The following is an 18337-nucleotide window of genomic DNA, read 5'->3' as shown; positions in this document are numbered from 1 at the left end:
AACCCTGGCGATCAATGGGGTGACAGATGTCGCAGCCAGATCACCCTCACATCCTTCCTTTCTTTTTCTTAAACCATGGAACTGTTTAGCTTTGGCTTATGACACTGCAGGGGATTGAACCTAGAATATCTAGAAAAATCAAACATCAAAAATCCTTGCATATACATTATGTAATCTCCTGGTTCTGCCTGGATTGTTTCTATTGAATAAGAATGACTAGGGAAATGGGCGGTAGCGCAGAAGGTTAAGTGCATGGCGCAAAGCGCAGAGTGGAGTAATAATCCCGGTTCGAGCCCCTGGCTCCCCACCTGCAGGGGAGTCGCTTCACAAGCGGTGAAGCAGGTCTGCAGGTGTCTATCTTTCTCTCCCCCTCTCTGTCTTTCTCTCCTCTCTCCATTTCTCTCTGTCCTATCCTACATCAACAACAGCAATTATAACTACAACAATAAAAAACAACAAGGACAACAAAAGGGAATAAATAAATAAATAAATATATTTTTTAATGACCTACCATAATGGAAAAGAGTGGGACTTCTGGATCCTTCAAATCTAGATTCAACCTTATTCTAATATTTATATTTGGAAGTTAAGGTAAATTACTTAATTAGCTTCAGTTTTATTTTTCTTCTTTAACATTTTTTTTCTTGAGGTTTATCACTGAAAGTTGGTGTCTGAACCATTATGGCACTGCTCCCAGTGAATTTTTCTTTCTTTCTAACATCTTTTTTCTTTTGACAGGGAGTGAAACAGAGAAAGAGAGAGGGGTACAGAGAGAGAGAAAGAAAGGAAAGATACCTGCAACACTGCTTCGTTGCTCTTGAAGCTTTTCCCTATAAGGGAAGATGAAGGCTTGAATCTAGAGCCTGAAGAATGGCAACATAAAATCAGTTGGGTGTGTCACCATCCAATGCCATTAGGTGTTACTTAATATGATAAATGAGTTGTTAATATGGAGCATACAAAGATTTTGTTAATTAATTGTTTTATTTTATTTTTTAATTTTATTTATAAAAAGGAAATACTGACAAAACCATAGTATAGGAGGGGTACAACTCCACACAGTTCCCACCACCAGATATCTATATCATCCCCTCCCCTGATAGCTTTCCCATTCTTTATTTCTCTGTGAGTATGGACCCAAGGTCATTGTGGGTTGCAGAAGGTAGAAGGTCTGGCTTCTGTAATTGCTTCCCCACTGAACATGGGCTTTGACAGGTGGATCTGTACTCCGATCCTGCTTCAATCTTTCCCTAGTGGGGCAGGGCTCTGGGGAATCAGAGCTCCAGGATACCCTGGTGGGTTTCTGGTTGGCATCATGCTAACATCTGGAACTTGGTGGCTGAAAAGAGAGTTAACATATAAAGCCAAACAAATTGTTGACTAGTCATGAACCTAAAGCCCGGAATAGTGCAGATGAAGACCTGAGGCAGTCTCAGTTTTGTAGATAGCTAGTAGGCATATTTTAGTTATATTCCAAAGGGCTTGTGGCTATACTAGGTTTTTTTGTTCTTTTCCTGAGCCTGAAATCTGATATGCAGGTGGATCCAAGTTATTGTCTGGGGAGATGATGTCATAGCTGCAAAAAGAGATTGAGAGACACTGAAAACAACAACAAAGACATATGGGAGATTTTGTTAATTTAATTGTGAAAGCTTAGGCATATAGTAGTAACTTTACTGCTTAAAGTAGTTTTTTACCACTACTCTATTCAACATCTAGTTCAGTCACCCAGAGCATTGTTAAATAATTCTCATAATTAACAGTGACATATTGGAGTAATCTATTTTAACATATTTCTCTAAGCAATTAATTTAGTCAAACTAAATAAACCAAAATTCATTGCTCCTATTGTTGTTTTAAAATATATTTTACTCAGTCTATATTAATGCCCTATGACTTGTCGTACTGATGTGATGGATTCATTATGATTATAGTACATATAGGCATATATTCTAAATTCTCAGAAAGGATTTCTGTATTGAAGTTATTTGGGGCTGTACACATAAAACTATCCACACTTTTGGGGGCAGTGCAGTAGCACAGCAGGTTAGGTGCAAAATTAGTTCAAGGAACCAGGTTGAAGACCCAGGCTTCCCACCTGCAGGGGCGTAGAAGCTTCACAAGCAGTGAAACAGGTCTGCAGGTGTCCTTCTCCATTTCTCCGCCACTCCGTTTTCCCCTCCTCTCTCAAATGTTCTCTGTACTATCCAACAGCAGCACAGCAATGGCAACAATGGAAAGAGAAGGGACAGCTGCCAGGACCAGTGGATTCGTAGTGCAGGCACCGAGCCCCAACAATAACCCTGGAGGCAAAAATAAATAAATAAGTAATAATACTCATGCTTTTTGAAATGCTTGAGAAGCTAACATTTCCCACTATACCACTTCCCAGACTGCTAAATGCTTTTTGAAATGAATCTAGCATGAGCAATTTAAAGTTTCCCCCACAAAATGTATTGAAAGTATATTTAGTGTATAGTTTCACCTACGTCTGTAATTAGCCTTTCAGAAAATATAGGGCTTAAGTATTGATTTGCAAATTCAGCCTTTAAGAATAAGGTGAGATTATTGGCTCAAGAGAAATACAAGACTATTTCTAGATAATCATGGAATTATATCTTAGATATCTATGATATATTTTCTATAAAGTAGCATTAAGTACATGGGCTATGTGATTTTTTTTTTTCTCAAAAGCTTTTTATTAGAACAAGAGAGCCAAGTCTGACTACCTTCAATGTCCAGATAAAAGCATAGAGTCAGTTTCATAGTAACAACTGATATTGGAAGTCATAAGAATATAAGCAGGGCAACAATGAGGAAATAAATTAGTAATGAGGGTTCTATGCTTTCAGTGAATCAAGTCCACACTCAACTGATGATCAATTAAAACAAACATTTTTCCAAATGCATAACTCTTATGAGAAAAAGAGATGGCAGTCCATAGAACATCCTAGAAGTTTGGATTTGGGAAGCTTCTGATTGTTCTGTTAATTACGACTTTAGCAAATACATCATTGTGCTAAATCATATCATCCTGTGATGAAGTTGGCACAGTGCTTCTTATGGTAAAATTAAAAAGAATTGTTTACACAAACTTTTTTTTCTCTTTTTTTAATATCTTCTTATTATTTCTTTATTGGGAAATAAATGCTTTTCAGTGGACAAAAATTTCACAGGAAGTAATGAGTAATCTGAATTTCAATATTTCATGACTGACACATTCAAATACTAAAGTACATGCTGTTATAATTAGTGCTAAGAGATAACTTAGGAAAATAAAAGGCAAGTGTATCTCCTATATAAATAACAAGAACTACAAAATATTTTTCTTCAAGATTAATTTATAGGTGTCAGATAGTTTACCTGCTAAGCACATGCCTTACTATGTGCATTGCCCCCATTCAAGTCCATACATCACATAAAACTGTCAAGTTGTACCAACAGAAGTCATAATATTAAGTTATTTCCCTCTCTCTCTGACTCTGTCTCTTTACCTGAAGAAAATAGGAGTCAGTCTGGGGGAAGTCAAGTAGTAAATGAGCAATATCCAAGTTCCACAAAATAAATAAATAAATAAATAAATAAATAAATAAATAAATAAATAAATGATTTAGCTATAAAAACTAGAAGGTCATATAATGAAAACAAGTCTACATCATAGAAGTTGAACATACAAAAACTATTCACAAAAAAAATCTTAAGATCAAATCCCACAATTATACTTCTAGAGACTGCTAAGGGAACTATTAATAATTATATATAATATATATTAATTTATGTATGAATAATTTTATTGTTAATAAGACTTACTAAGGGAAAATAAAATACAGATCAATTCAATGTCTAGAAGTTGAAGAATATTAAATTTCATTTGTTATATACAGAAAATAGATAATATATATTTTAAATATTTAAGAAATAAGATAATGATATGTAGACATAATTCCATTGTTTAAATACCAACAAAATTCAGTTCAATTCTAGTGATGACTATTGAATGCTACTAGTATTATTATTGTCTTCTACATATATTTTGTTAATATTCTTAGAACTTCACACTAATTTCAGATTTATATCAAGATAATCAATATTAAACTCAGTAACAAGGATATGGTATATATAGTGTAAGAATAAGATTCAGTCTAGTTTTCTTCCATATATGAAGATTATACTTTTTTGTGTGTATGTTTTCTTTTTAGTCTAATCTTCAAAAATGTATCCATATTAAAATAAATAAAACAAATAAAATATTTTTATAATTTTCCATTAAGAATAATAGTAATATTAATTCAGTTTGGTAGTAATAAATCCCACTGAAGAAACTGAAACATAGAAATTTGCTTCTCTTATATTATTTCCTGGAAACAGTCTGATAATGTATGCTGTTAGAGACTGTATAGTTGAAATAATTCTTAAATATCTAAGAAGACATATCATAACCTCAGGCAGGATACTATATCTTACAAGAGAAAGAATATAAGAGAATTTGCCTACTGTCTTCATCAAGTCTATTCATCTACTCTCCTGGCAGAAGCAAATTAGCATGATAGTAGTTGCCAGTATAAAAACTATGAGAATGTAATAAAAATCCAAATATTTTATGTTTGAAATCTCTTCTCATGATCAAAAGTCTATGCTGTGCATTTGTATATATGAAAATTCATACAGATTCAATTATTCACAGTATAAGAACAGGGTCTCTGGGCCCAGGAGGTAGCTTACCTAGTAGAGCAGCAGCCTTGTCACGCACATGACCCTAGCATTCAACCACAGCATTGCTTGAACAACCACAGCTCAGGGAAAGAAAAAGAAAAAGAAAATTAATGAAATGGTATGGGACTGGAGACCCTTATTCACATGCACACATTTACACACACACACACACACACACACACATACACACACACACACACACACACACACACACACACACACACAGTTTATTCATTTCATATTATGTACAGATAGCTTACTTGAACTACCCCTAAAGAGAACTTCAAGACTAATATACATTTGATAGTTTGTTATGTCTAGTATATGATGCTATAAAGCAAACATGTTGATAAAAAAATTTACTATAACGGGAGTCGGGCTGTAGCGCAGCGGGTTAAGCGCAGGTGGCGCAAAGCACAAGGACCGGCATAAGGATCCCGGTTCGAACCCCGGCTCCCCACCTGCAGGGGAGTCGCTTCACAGGCGGTGAAGCAGGTCTGCAGGTGTCTATCTTTCTCTCCTCCTCTTTGTCTTCCCCTCCTCTCTCCATTTCTCTCTGTCCTATCCAACAACAATAATAACTACAACAATAAAACAACAAGGGCAACAAAAGGGAATAAATAAATTAAATAAATATTTAAAAAAAAATTTACTATAACAACTTACACTAGAGAGGAAGGTGAAATCACATGTTTTCTCCAGTTATGTGCACATGTGTGCATGTGCTCCCTACTTTAATAATATATACAAGAGTATCTGAGATTTACTCCAACATCCTTTTAGCTTTTAAGAGTTAAAGGAAACAATATCACCTGTAAATGTGGATATAAAAACAAATAATGGTTTGTGGATGGGGAGATGAAGGTGTGTAGAAAAGTGAGAAAAAATAATTAGAATAAGGATTGGGAATAAAATGAAAAAGGTAAAGGTAGCTGATCCATTAAGATAATATTTAGATAACATAACTGGCTTTCAGAAATCCAAACATATCAAAGAAGGAATGAAGTGTGAAGATTTGATTCCAACTCAAATTTTACCCCCTAACTACAGATGTGGGAAAAGTGTTACCTACACTTCAGTGAGATGTTACAGCTTCAGTTGCCATAAATATATGATAACCGATCATTAAAATATTTGAAAGGAATTATCAGTGTCTAACATATAATGGATACTTAATAAGTATTTATTATTATTATTCTCATTACTTTTAAATATTTATGAAGGTTAGAATAGAAAGTCTCTTGTGATACTTAATTATATCAGTTCTACCTGTCTAAAAATTTGACTTTCCTATGGAAGTTTTGGGCCTTGAACAGTTCTAGTAACATTACTATGGCTTTTCCTCATTTCACTTTCTCGTTAAGTTGAGTGGAAGTAATTGTTTGTGTCCTTTAACCACAAATATTTCCTTTGCCTTTGGGTATTTTATGAATTTTTTGTCTTCAAAAATATCACAACAGATGACCTTGACAATCTATGACCTAGAAATAGGAAAACATAATCAAATAAAAATTAATCACAGACACAATCATTCTTAAAAACTGAAAACTTAGTGGAAGTTATTGATAATACCAAAGATTAGCTAAAAAGATAATACTCAGTATAGCCACAATACTTTAAGACTTTAATTTTATAGATATTTTTAAACTTTTTAAAAATTTATTATTGGATAGAGACAGAGAGAAATGGAGAGGCATTGGGGAGATAGAGAGGAAGAGAAAGAGAGACACTTGCAACCCTGCTTCACCATTCGTGAAGCTACCCCCCCTCCCCCGCAAGTGAAAGATAGGGGTTTGAACTTGGTTCCTTGGCCACTGAAGTAGGTGTGTTTAACCAGGTGTGCCACCACCTGGCCCCTTTGTAGATATTTTTGATTTTTAGATTATCTTTATTTATTTATTTATTGGATAGAAGCATCCAGAACACAAGAGGGAAGGAAGTAATAAGAGAGGAAGAGAGACAGAGAGACATCTGCAACACTGCTTCATCACTCTCAAAGCTATCCCAATAATCCTTCTCCTTTAAATTCCACTGATGGGTGTCTTAGGCCCAGTCCCTGGTCCTGCTGACTTCTTGCCACAGGTTTTTCTTTTCCTTTGAATCCCACTGATAGGTCTCTTAGATCCAAGCCCTGGTCCTGCTGGCTTCTGGCCACAGGTTTTCCTGCTAATTTCAATAATGTATATCAAAGGCAGCAGACCCAAAGCCAGTTTTTGAAAGAACAAATATACATAGTGTTGTGACACAGCATGACATCAGGCTAAGAGAATTACAGGCACTCTCTCTTGCTCTCTTTCCCAACTCCCTCTTTTCCTGCTTACTCCATTCTGGCTCAGCTCCCCAGGATCTGCCATGCTGCCTCTCACTGAAGAGACTGAACATGTAGATCTGAACGTTGGTAACTAACGTATGGACTCATGTTCCTGGCCTAGTCTTACCCCTACTGACAATTGCCTCTTTTGCTGTACCTATTATTCTGTACTGCTGTACCGCCATGTAATAAACCTTAATTGTCTTAAACCTGAACCAAGCAGCCATCCCTCCTTTAGCCTTTTAATTTTTTTTATTACATTAACATGGCCCACAAACACATGAAGAGATGCTCCACTTCCCTTAGCATTAGAGAAATTCAAATGAGAGAATGGTTTAGGTCAACAAACCAGGAAATGACAGGTGTTGGAGAGGTTGTGGAGAAAAGGGAACTCTCATTCACTGCTTATGGGAATGCACACTGGTACAGCCTCTTGGAAGACTGTATGGAGAGTCCCTAAGCAAGTAAAACTGAGAGTACCTTATGATCCAGCATTACTTCTCTTGGGCATTTATCCAGTGGACACTCAAGTACTAATTAGAAGGGACATATGCACACCTATATTCATAGCGGCATTATTCACAATAGCCAAAGAGTGGAAGCAGCTTAGATGCCCATCATCAGATGATTGGCTAAAGAAGTTATGAGATATATAGTCCATGGAATAAATACTACTCTGCAATCAAAAAAGATGATAATATGTCCTTTGGGAGAAAATGAGTGGAACTGGTGGTCATTGTGCTTAGTAAAATAAATAAAGAGAGGAAAGACAACTAGAAAGACAACTACCAGATGGTTTCACTCATATGTGGAATCTAGAGATCTGATTTACATGAACTTGCCAAAAACAGAAAAAAAAAATCCAAAACAAACAAACAACAACAACAACAAAACCAGACACAAGCAAACTGTAGGACTTATAAGAACTAGGGGGTTATTTGTGGGAGGTTGGAGGATGGGGATATAGAACTTTAGTAATGGGTACATTGTGGGAATATACATTGTAATCTTACAATCTTCTAACAACTATTAATAGCAAATAAAAATAAGGAATGTTTATAAATTAGTCTAATCCTACAAGTAAAGAATATGTAGCACTATGAACAAATCCCAGAATGGTTTTACTGACTTGATGTCTCTGCTCTCTCCAGTTAGAAACTGCCATAAACAACTATCAGGCTGTACTGGTTTTTTTGGTTTTTTGTTGTTTTTTTTTGCCTTCTTTCTTTCTTTCATTACTTTATTGGGGCAGGGGGTTGGTGTTTTACAGTTGTTGACACATTGGTAAAATTTCTCATCTCCCCAAGATAGGTGCATGCAAAAGATTCTTACCCCCAACTTAGGCCCATTTCATCATCTTACACCAGGAACCCAGACACTCCCTCATCAAATCCCCCCCACATCCTCCTTTCCCTAAAGTCCTTTACTTTGGTGCTATACTTAGAATTGGTCCCAATTGGGAAGGAGCTAGCTGATCCTGATACTCTTCAAGTTGAAGCTGAACTAAGTGAACTAAGTCTCACAATCTCTGAAGAAAAATTTATACACAAGCTCTAGCAATTGGCTAGAGTTGGTGCTCCGAGAGCAAACATTTGTCAGTCACAAAGTGAGAATGTGTTCCCTACTAAAATAATGTAGATATGTGTTTACTTACATGTATAATGAGAGCATTGGACTGGAGAATCACTGAAACATTTGCTACACTAAATTCTTTTATGAACATCATCAACCTATGGTATCTCAGATAATACATAATTTAACAAGTCCTAGATATTTTCTATAGAAAATATATTTGAATTATAGCATGTGTACAGTATAAAAGTAGTAGCAATCTATGAGCTTGCATTCATTTTGCAAACTTCAAATATTTTTCCTCAGGGTGGAAATTTCTCATGCTTGATCACAACCCAAAGTTAATTTGGTCTTGGAAAAGACGCACACCTTATCTTTATTCATCTAAAATTCTATCTTGTATGTGAAGAAACAGAAGGAAAAAAAAAGTAATGAAGAAGAGCCACACACAGTTGAAATAGTCCATGTGTCTGGCCTTTACGGAGAATTAATCTCCTGAGATTAGCCATTTTGAAATATGTTTTACAAATTGCATTTTCAGTGGAATATATATAGTATGAGGTCAGGAGAAATTCTTTGGTTATTTCTTTGAAGTGAATATATTAAAAATAATTCCAGGACAGATTTAGGGAATCTCTCAGAATTACATAACTGTGGTTTAGTCTTGCTAGTCTTGCTTTTTAACTTAGAGGTATTGTCTTTTTTTTTTTTCCCCCTTTTGAAGAAAAGCAAAGCACTGCTCTGAGAAATTTCCTCTCATCTCTTGTCTTTTAGTTTAAGTTATACACACATGTGTCTGAGGGGCTAGATTTCAGCCTGAAGCCCATGAAATTACTATCTGTGTGGGCATTTTTTCCTTTCGTAATTGTTAGGTCACCCTAAAGTTAGGACTCAGCCAAGAGTGAGAGAAGAAAAGGAATGAAAGAGAAATAAATAACGTAGATTAATTAATCTATGCCTCCATCCAAATATTAGTCTTCCAGGGTTTTATAGTTAGGGTTATAAAGCAGGATAAAGAGCAGGAAATATGTATTCCTTTACAAACAGAAACAAAGCAAAACACATAAAAATACCTTTAATGGGGGTCGAGCGGTAAAGCAGAGAGTTAAGCACACATTGAGCAAAACACAGGGACCAGCATAAGGATCCCTGTTCAAGCCCCTGGCTCCCCACCTCCAGGGGGGTTGCTTCACAAGCGGTGAGCAGGTCTGCAGGTGTCTTTCTCTCCCCCTCTTTTTCCCCTTCTTCCTCAATTTCTCTCTTTCCTATCCAACAACATTAATGACAATAACAATAACGACAACAACAAGGGCAACAACAACAAAAATAGCTTTAATGACATTTAATAATATTTTACAATAAAATTTAGAACATATTTAAAAAGTGAAAACTGCTTCAGAGTTTATGCATTACCTCAACTCAGTTTACTAGACTCTTATTTCTGTTTTATTTATGAAGATACATGAATAATTTGAATATATTGTCCAAAGTTATAGGACATGTATAGTTGTGTTAGGACTTGACTCATGGCTCAGGTTCTAACCCATAAATTTAGCTTTTGTATTGATAAAATGCATTTATGCATAAGACAACATCAATCATGTAAATGAATATTTCCTCAATAAAGTGGCCCTGAAACTGAGGATAGGAAAGAATATATGTCTTTCTTATAGTGTTCATATTACCCAAAGATAATAAAATGTAATTTTTTTTAGTTCTTGATAGAAAGAGTATGGAGGGAGTCTGTCATTTTGAGGGCTCACTACTTATACAGCCTCTAACCCTCACTTAAGTATTATTTTAGAAATAACCTACATTACTCTTTCTTTTACAATACCTTATTACCACACCATCTATGGTCCAATAGGGTGCCACATACTTAAAATGGTTTCTTGCATTCTGTCACTGATTTGCATCTTATCAGATAACTTGCTAAAGTCTGCAACACGGCAAACATCTAGAGTCTAGAACGTTACATAAAAACCCTGCTGTGCCCAACTTCCCATAGTGCGCTAGATGACTTGTTTTAGGTAAATAAATAAAAAGACATACAGAAGCCACTTAATTACTGCATGTCATTCTGTTATCCCCAGCAAATATAGCCTGTAATTTAGTAATCTCCTAGATTTAACAGGAATTCAGTGAGCAACGTAAAAGCAATGTTATGTGATTGATAATTCAAACTGGCATTAATAAATGGTCAAATAAAGGAGACAGCGTGCACTAGTGTCATGTCTTGCAAGTGTAGTACTTAGTGCTTTTAATTTAAACACATTAAAAATTATGAGTAAACAATAGCTTCTCCACCTTTTAAAAAACATAAGTAGAACCTGAACTGGAGTTGGTATATTGCACCAAAGTAAAAGACTCTGGGGTGTGGGGGTGGAGGGTGGGGAGAGTACAGGTCCTGGAAAAGGATGACAGGGTTGTATGGTTATGTGGAAAACTGAGAAATTTCATGCATGTACAAACTAGTGTATTCACTGTCAAATGTAAAACATTAGTCCCCCAATAAAGGGGAAAAAAGAGGAAAAATATATATACTTGCCTTCTCAATAATTTCTAAGCTTCTCCTTTTTTTCTTCCCAGCACTGAAAGTTCTCAGAGGATTATGGTATAGAGTCCAGGGAAGTTATAAAGGGAACACCTATATTACTAGAGAGTTGAAATGGGTTAACTCATCTTGTTAGTAGCATTCACAATTTCTGGGTTATTATGCAGTATTGCTATATTAGGACTAAAAATAAGACTATAAATCTTACTTATGACTTTTAGCCTGTTTAGAATATAATTTAAAATACCATGAGTAGTGGTAAATTAAATTAGTTTTTTTTTTTTAATCTTCAGGCTAAAGTCCCTGCAGCTAATCTATATGGTTATGCCATGTGGTTGGGAACAGGAAACACCTGTCTCCCTGCTTGCTAGCACTCACTTAACATGATCCCTGGCAAAACAGCTTTTTCAGCCCCAGTTCAATTCACCAGAGGTCATTTCAATATGGAGTATTTCAACTTACATTACAAACCATCAGTGTTTAACAATTTTCAAGCACTTTCTGGACATGAATCATTATATAATCACAAGAGGTTTTAAAACTATTGTCCTGAGGTTCTCTGAAAGAGATCATTTGCAAATTTCAAATTCATTGGGATTCCAGTGCATAAAATACCTTATTTTTACATTTTTATTGTCATAGAGAGAATATGTCTCACCTTGCAAAATGGAATGTGTATTTCTAGTTCTTTGTTTTTTAAAAGCATAATAAATAAAATCTATTGTAAGAGTTTCAAATGTCAGTGCAATATAGTTGCCTTAGGGCTTTTAGTTCCTTTCTTTTCACTTTTTACAGTGCTTGAAAAAAGAATCCTCATATTTAATATCCCATTCAGGGTCTGGCTTTTGGATTTTGCAGTGCAATGTTTGACAGTTACCACCAATACAGATGCTTCAGATATGCTAACAATTTTGGCATTGAAAATGAATATCGTGACTGATTTTTAAATATTGTCATGGTTTTATAATTGGCAATCTGCCTAGATTGACCAAGAAAACAATGATTTGGGGCAATTGTTATACCATTCTCTGTGGTAGCAAGCATATTCATTTTTAAAAAATGGAGGGGAAAAAAAAGACTGCAATAGACTTATTTTGCCCTTAAACTTGGTAAAGTTCAGAGTTAAATATTGACTTAAAACTGGTAGGTTGTAGAATATATATTTTTAAATTAAGTTCATCTATGCACTTTATAGTTTTAGGCTTCATGTCCATGATTTTGACCCAATTTGAATTAATTTTGGTGTATTGAGTTAAGTGGAAGTCTATTTCATTTTTCTACATGCAACTGTCAAGTTTTCCCAGCACCATTTGTCAAAGAGAAATTCTTTTTCCCACTGCATAGTTTGATTCCAATTAGGTATTCATATATCTGTGGGCTTATTTCTGGGCTCTCTTCTGTTCCAATCATCTGAATGACCGTTTTTGTTTTAGCACCACACTGTTCTAACTATTATTGCTTTGTAGCATAAACTGAAGGCAGGGGGTTTGCTACATCCATCTTTTTTCATTTTCCTCAAGATTGCTTTAAGTAGTTATGGATTTTGGTGATTCCACAAGGATTTTCTTTTTTAAGTTGTTCAATTGCCTTGAAATTTTTCACTGGGATTTTGATAGGTGTTCTGCTGAATTTATTATTTGTTTCTGAAGGATAGTCATTTTGATAGCAGTTATTCTTCCAATCCATGAACAAGTGACATATTCTTTTTTTTCCATTTCTTTGTTTAACATATTCTATAGTTTTCATCACAGAGGTCCTTCATCTCCTTGTTAGATTCACTCCAAGGTATTTTATCTTTTTGGCTTCAGTTGAAACTGAGGTTACTTCCTTTAATTCCCTTTCCTCTAAAAAACCTGAAGACTTTAACATCAAAGATATGTTTGGAGATTAAATCACTAAACTCATAGCTGTTTTATTCACAATCACCAAGGAGTAGAAGCTACATAAATGTCCATCATAGACAACTGGATAAAGAAGTGATGGGATATATATTCAGTGTACTACTACTCTGCAATTAGAAAATAATATCTTGTGCTCTCCTAGACAAAATGGATGGAACTGGAGTTCATTATGCTTAGTGAAATCAGTAAGAAATTAAAAGACAACTACCAAACTACTAGTGGGGGAGCTATAGTAGCTTAGTCTCAGGAAGTTTGTTCTCACCTACAAAACAAATATTAAAACAAAATATTTCAATAAATTTCATCAGAGTGCAGCTGGGATTTCTGGTACAGAAAAAAAAAAATCACTATCTGAAGGTTGGTGATAGTGCATAGACAAGGAGAACAGGAAGGGAGGGAGAGAAATAATCACTGGAAAACACAACACTATAGAACCACATCGTATTTGCAATTGCTCCAGACCATGCAGCAGATCTAAAAGACCAGCACAGAATTGCTCAGGAATTAAGTGGCTTAAAAAGAGCTTGGAAGCACAGGTTCTTGATTGAAATCCAGGAGGCCATCAAGGATACCAGGAAACTGAACCTTGTGCCCTTGTGGCAGCTATGGACTCAATCACACTATAAGGTCTACCAGCTACTATAAGACCCTGGTGAATGTGACTTTGACCTCATAGCACAGTTTCCACTTTGAGAAAATAGTCTGGGAAGAGCTGAAGAAGATCTGGGATCCTCCCCTATCCCAGAGTAGAACTCCCTTTAAAACACATCAGGTGTCTTTTCAAGATTTCTCCCTATCCTGCAACTCACATAGGGAGAAGAGCCCAGTGCCATCTGCTGACCAACAATAAGAGCTAAAATAGGTAGATAAAACTAGGAAAATGTCAGTTTGGGAAAATCAGAATGTTGTTCAGATAATTAATGATACAGGCCCAGAGGTGACATTAGAGAAAGAATTTAGGAAACACATTGTCTGGAATTGGAAGAAAAGAACAATTTCTTGCTGAATAAAATATCCATCATAAATTCTCATAATTTCCTCTTAACACACTTTACAAAGAATGTTTAAATTTTAGAAAGAAAAAAATGGGAACAATGAATTGAGGGTGGAGGAAAGACAGAGAGAAGGAGAAAGAGAAAATGGTAAAAGACGTTTTAAAAAACTATGGAAACAAAGAGAGGAGAACAGAGTAGAGTAGAGTAGAGTAGAGTAGAGGAGAGGAGAGGAGAGGAGAGGAGAGGAGAGGAGAGGAGAGGAGAGGAGAGGAGAGGAGAGGAGAGGAGAGGAGAGGAGAGGAGAGGAGAGAAGACAGGAAAGGAGGGGAAAGAGAGGAGAAGAGATGAGAGGAGAGGAGGGGAGGGGAGAGAGAAGGAGGAGGGAGAGGACAAAAGAAAAGCAAGTCATTTTAGAGGACGATTTAGTAGAGACAAAAATATTGCTAGATTTATTTTGACTTTTATATGTCTTTAGCTATAGATTTGAAAACTCAGGCCATCTCCCCTAAGCAGATACTTAGTAAGACTCTTCAACTCATGAATTATCTCTAATTTTCAAGATTATTATGATGGAACAGAAATAACATGTTATTATCTCTCCCAAAAGACTTTGGGTGGTGTTTTTAGGGACAGAGTAGTATTAACTTACTCTACTTTCTAGTAAATTCAGGGGGAAGGTTTTGAAAATAAATATCTAATTACATTTTGTATTTTCAAAACTCTTTTAAAATTTATTTATTTATTTAAAAAGGAGACATTAACAAAACCATAGGATAAGAGGGGTACAACTCCACACAATTTCCACCACCAGATCTCTGTATTCCATCCCCTCCCCTGATAGCTTTCCTATTCTTTAACCCTCTGGGAGTATGGACCCAAGGTCATTGTGGGATGCAGAAGGTGGAAGGTCTGGCTTCTATAATTGATGCCCTGCTGAACGTGGGTGTTAACTGGATGATCCATACTCCCAGCCTGCCTCTCTCTTTCCCTAGTTGGGTGGGTTTCTGGGGAAGCAGAGCTCCAGGACTCAATGGTGAGGTCCTCTCTCCAGGGAAGTCTGGTCAGCATCATGCTGGCATCTGGAATCTGGTGGCTGAAAAGAGAGTTAACATACAAAGCCAAGGGACTGGGTGGTGGCACACCTGGTTGAGTGCACACGTTTCAGTGCTCAAGGACCTGGGTTCAAGCCCTTGGTCCCCATCTGCAGGGGGAAAGCTTTGCAAGTGGTGAAGCAGTGCTGCAGGTCTCTCTCTCTTTCCCTATCTATCTCCCCTACCCTCTCGTTCTGGTTGTCTCTATCCAATAAATAAAGATAATAAATTTTTAAAAATTAAAAAAAAAAACATACAAAGCCAAACAAATTGTTGAACAATCATGGACCTAAAGGCTGGAATAGTGCAGATGAAGTGTTGAGGGTTACTCACTGCAGACTATTGTGTACTTTTGCTTTCAGGTATATATTTTGCCCTAGTTTATGGATTCGTGTGAACATATGCTCTAACTCATGGGACCTGTCTGTATCTAGGTTTGGGGACTTTGTTAGGAAGTGAGCCACCTGGAATAGAATTAGAGAATACTATGAAAAGAAAGGTCTCACCCAGTGATGAAGCTGAAGGGTTGTCATTCCACACCTGAAGTCTCTGGACACAGTCTGAAGTGAAGCATGCTGAGGTGGTACTCATTGTGTTAATTAGGTTGGGATCCCAGATGCAATATCATTTGGTATGAATTAAGAGAAGCATGCAGGAAAGTACGCCCCACCCTAATGTTCCAGGACTGGGGGGGAAATATAGTCTTTATAGTGGAAATGTGAGGTTACTGCTGTCTTGGGGTTCAAGAAGACAGTAGTTATTGTTATAATCACATTGGTAATTGGGTTAACTGTGAAAAATCCCTTTGTTAGGATTTGCTGTAATACCCGATATCACCATAATTTATGTCCTTTGACATTGTTTGTATATAGCTGTGCCACCAGTTTCTTCTGTTCTCCCTGGTCTAGGCTTTTGAGAGAGTAAACATATCAAAGACTCAGCCTATGTATTAAAAAGATTCAGTCTTCGCTTTAAAATGTTTGAGGCATAAAATCAATTTTTCCCCTCTCATATTAATTAAAAGAGAGAAGGTTAGCCCTCCCCTTGACAAGGATGGAAGAGGCTTAGGCCTGCAACACACATATGGTTAAGCATTGCCACCTACTTCAAAACTCTTAACCCCATCTCTTCTTTTCCCTTTGCTGTCTCCCAGACTAAATTTCCAGGAAATAAAATTCTTTTGAGTAAATCTCTAAGTTTAATTTCAATTTAATAGAAAGATGTGTCTTTTTAAATTAAAAAAAAATGCTTGTTCATTTTGTATTGAGAGATAAGGAGAGAGAAAGAAACAAGAACTGGGGGGAAAAAAGGTGACTGTAATCAAAATGGGCACTGAAATAGCCCATACATGACCCTAATCTTTATTATATTATCAATAGAGTAAACTTTCCATGTTGGTTGAGAGAGGCTTGCCTTTCCAGTGAAATTCATTTTTATCCCAGATAGATCCTATATAATCTGGAGCCCTGAAACTAGCAGCTTGCAACTCATTCTACTAACTGTAAACTTAGTCTGCCGTTAGTCTCCCCTCTACTTGGGTACTTTTTTAAAGTTTACTTATTTAAGTAAGTTGTGGACTCCAGAGGAGATAGACTAACAGCATGAGAAGTTTCCTGTGCTGGAAGTGTTTCGGCATAACAAACTGTAGAGTTTATGCTTCTAGAAGCAAGAATCTGAAGACACTTGGGAACTCTGCAACTTTCTCTTAAAAACTGCTTTAGCTCAGACAACTTCAGACTTGAAATGTGATTTTTTTTTCTTATTTCTTCTACAATAAAGAAAACATTAATAAGCTAGACTTTGCCAAAGATGATGTCATCTTTGAAGATGAACAGAAAAATTTGACATGGTTTCAAAGAAATGCCTGGGCTTCCTTGACTTAATCTACCCTTACCTGAATAAGTGGCTATGAAACTTCACTGTATTTCTGGTTTTAATGTATACATTTATGAATTTATGTTCCTGCTGTTCAAATATAAAATGGTCAAAACATGGGTTGTCAATAATAATATGAGCTTTGCCATGGGAAAGCTTGACTATTCAACACAAATTATTATTCTTATCTACAACTGTTGTATTTATATTAAAAACTTACTTGGAAGAGAAATATATTATTTTGCACAAATTGAACTTACTTACATTTTTAAGGGGGCAAAGCCCTTAACTTTTGCAGCAAAAGAGGGACAGGTGACATTTCTGAAAAAATATCTTTGAATTATGTGTGAAGAAAATAAGCTTCTAAAACAATACAAACAAAGTTAAATTTTTGAATTCACATACTGACAATATACTGCCATCAAAGAGACAGTATACATCAGCAGAGGTAGAAAATGCAGACGCTTCAATCTTAAAAAAAAAAATTGTCCATGGCTCCTACAGAAGAAAGACTGGGGGAAAAGGAGGATGGCTATAGGCTTTCTGATTAGTTTTAAAAGAATAACACATTTCCTTTAAGCTGATTTAGAAAGGTCCTTGACATTATTTTCTGGCCTCTTTTTTTACTTCCAGCCCCTTCTCACATAAAAGGTTTTTTAAAAAATCTCAAAACAGAGGTCTTTTGTCTCTTAATTTGCAATTCCTCTCACCTACAATGGAAATGCTGTAAATGGTAATGTGAAAGATAATGTGTGCCATTTGTATCAACTCACACCGACTTTAACATATGCCTTCCTTGACAAGTTTCTTCTTACTTCAGATTGCAGGTGTGATGTCAACTTTTATCATGCAAATGTATCTTTTTTAACTTATAAATTCACCTCCAAAAACTGGTAGAGGGAAAACCCAGCAGAAATGTAAGACCACTTCTGAAGTTAAATTAAAATTATTTTCTGTCCCCCCTCCCCCCACGCCACCTACCATCATAATTATATAAAACTAACACTCCAAAAGGTAGTCACCTTTATACAGTTTATTTTTGTTTTTGTTCTTTCTTAATGATTAGGAACTTATGTACCCTAAATATGCATGCCCTATTTGAATGTATTTTTATTTTTCTATTTAATTATCTTGATGTTCAATGACAACTCTTTCGACTTCCACTTTATAATAGGAAGAATTTAATATTGCTTCAGAAACACTTAAAATTGAAGCCTTATAAATTTATCTTCTGTTGAATACATATTTTATTTTTAAAAACTATTAAATAATACATTTTGAAAAGTTCATATTATCTTTGAAATATTGTTGTCACTATTCCCTAT

The 18337-nt window shown here is 35.7% G+C and overlaps 1 non-coding gene across 1 annotated transcript; it reads left to right on the top strand.

Moving 5' to 3' along the window:
- The first annotated feature begins 16147 nt into the window (after nucleotides 1-16147).
- On the top strand, nucleotides 16148-16268 carry LOC132540100 (U6atac minor spliceosomal RNA). Its single transcript, XR_009551363.1, has one exon. It is a non-coding gene; the product is annotated as a U6atac minor spliceosomal RNA (small nuclear RNA).
- The last annotated feature ends 2069 nt before the right edge of the window (nucleotides 16269-18337 follow it).

The sequence above is a fragment of the Erinaceus europaeus genome, chromosome 8, assembly GCF_950295315.1.
Source record: "Erinaceus europaeus chromosome 8, mEriEur2.1, whole genome shotgun sequence".
NCBI classification, from domain to species: Eukaryota; Metazoa; Chordata; class Mammalia; order Eulipotyphla; family Erinaceidae; genus Erinaceus; species Erinaceus europaeus.
The sequence above is the reverse complement of the archived record's forward strand: the minus strand, read 5'-3'. Positions and strand labels throughout refer to the sequence as shown.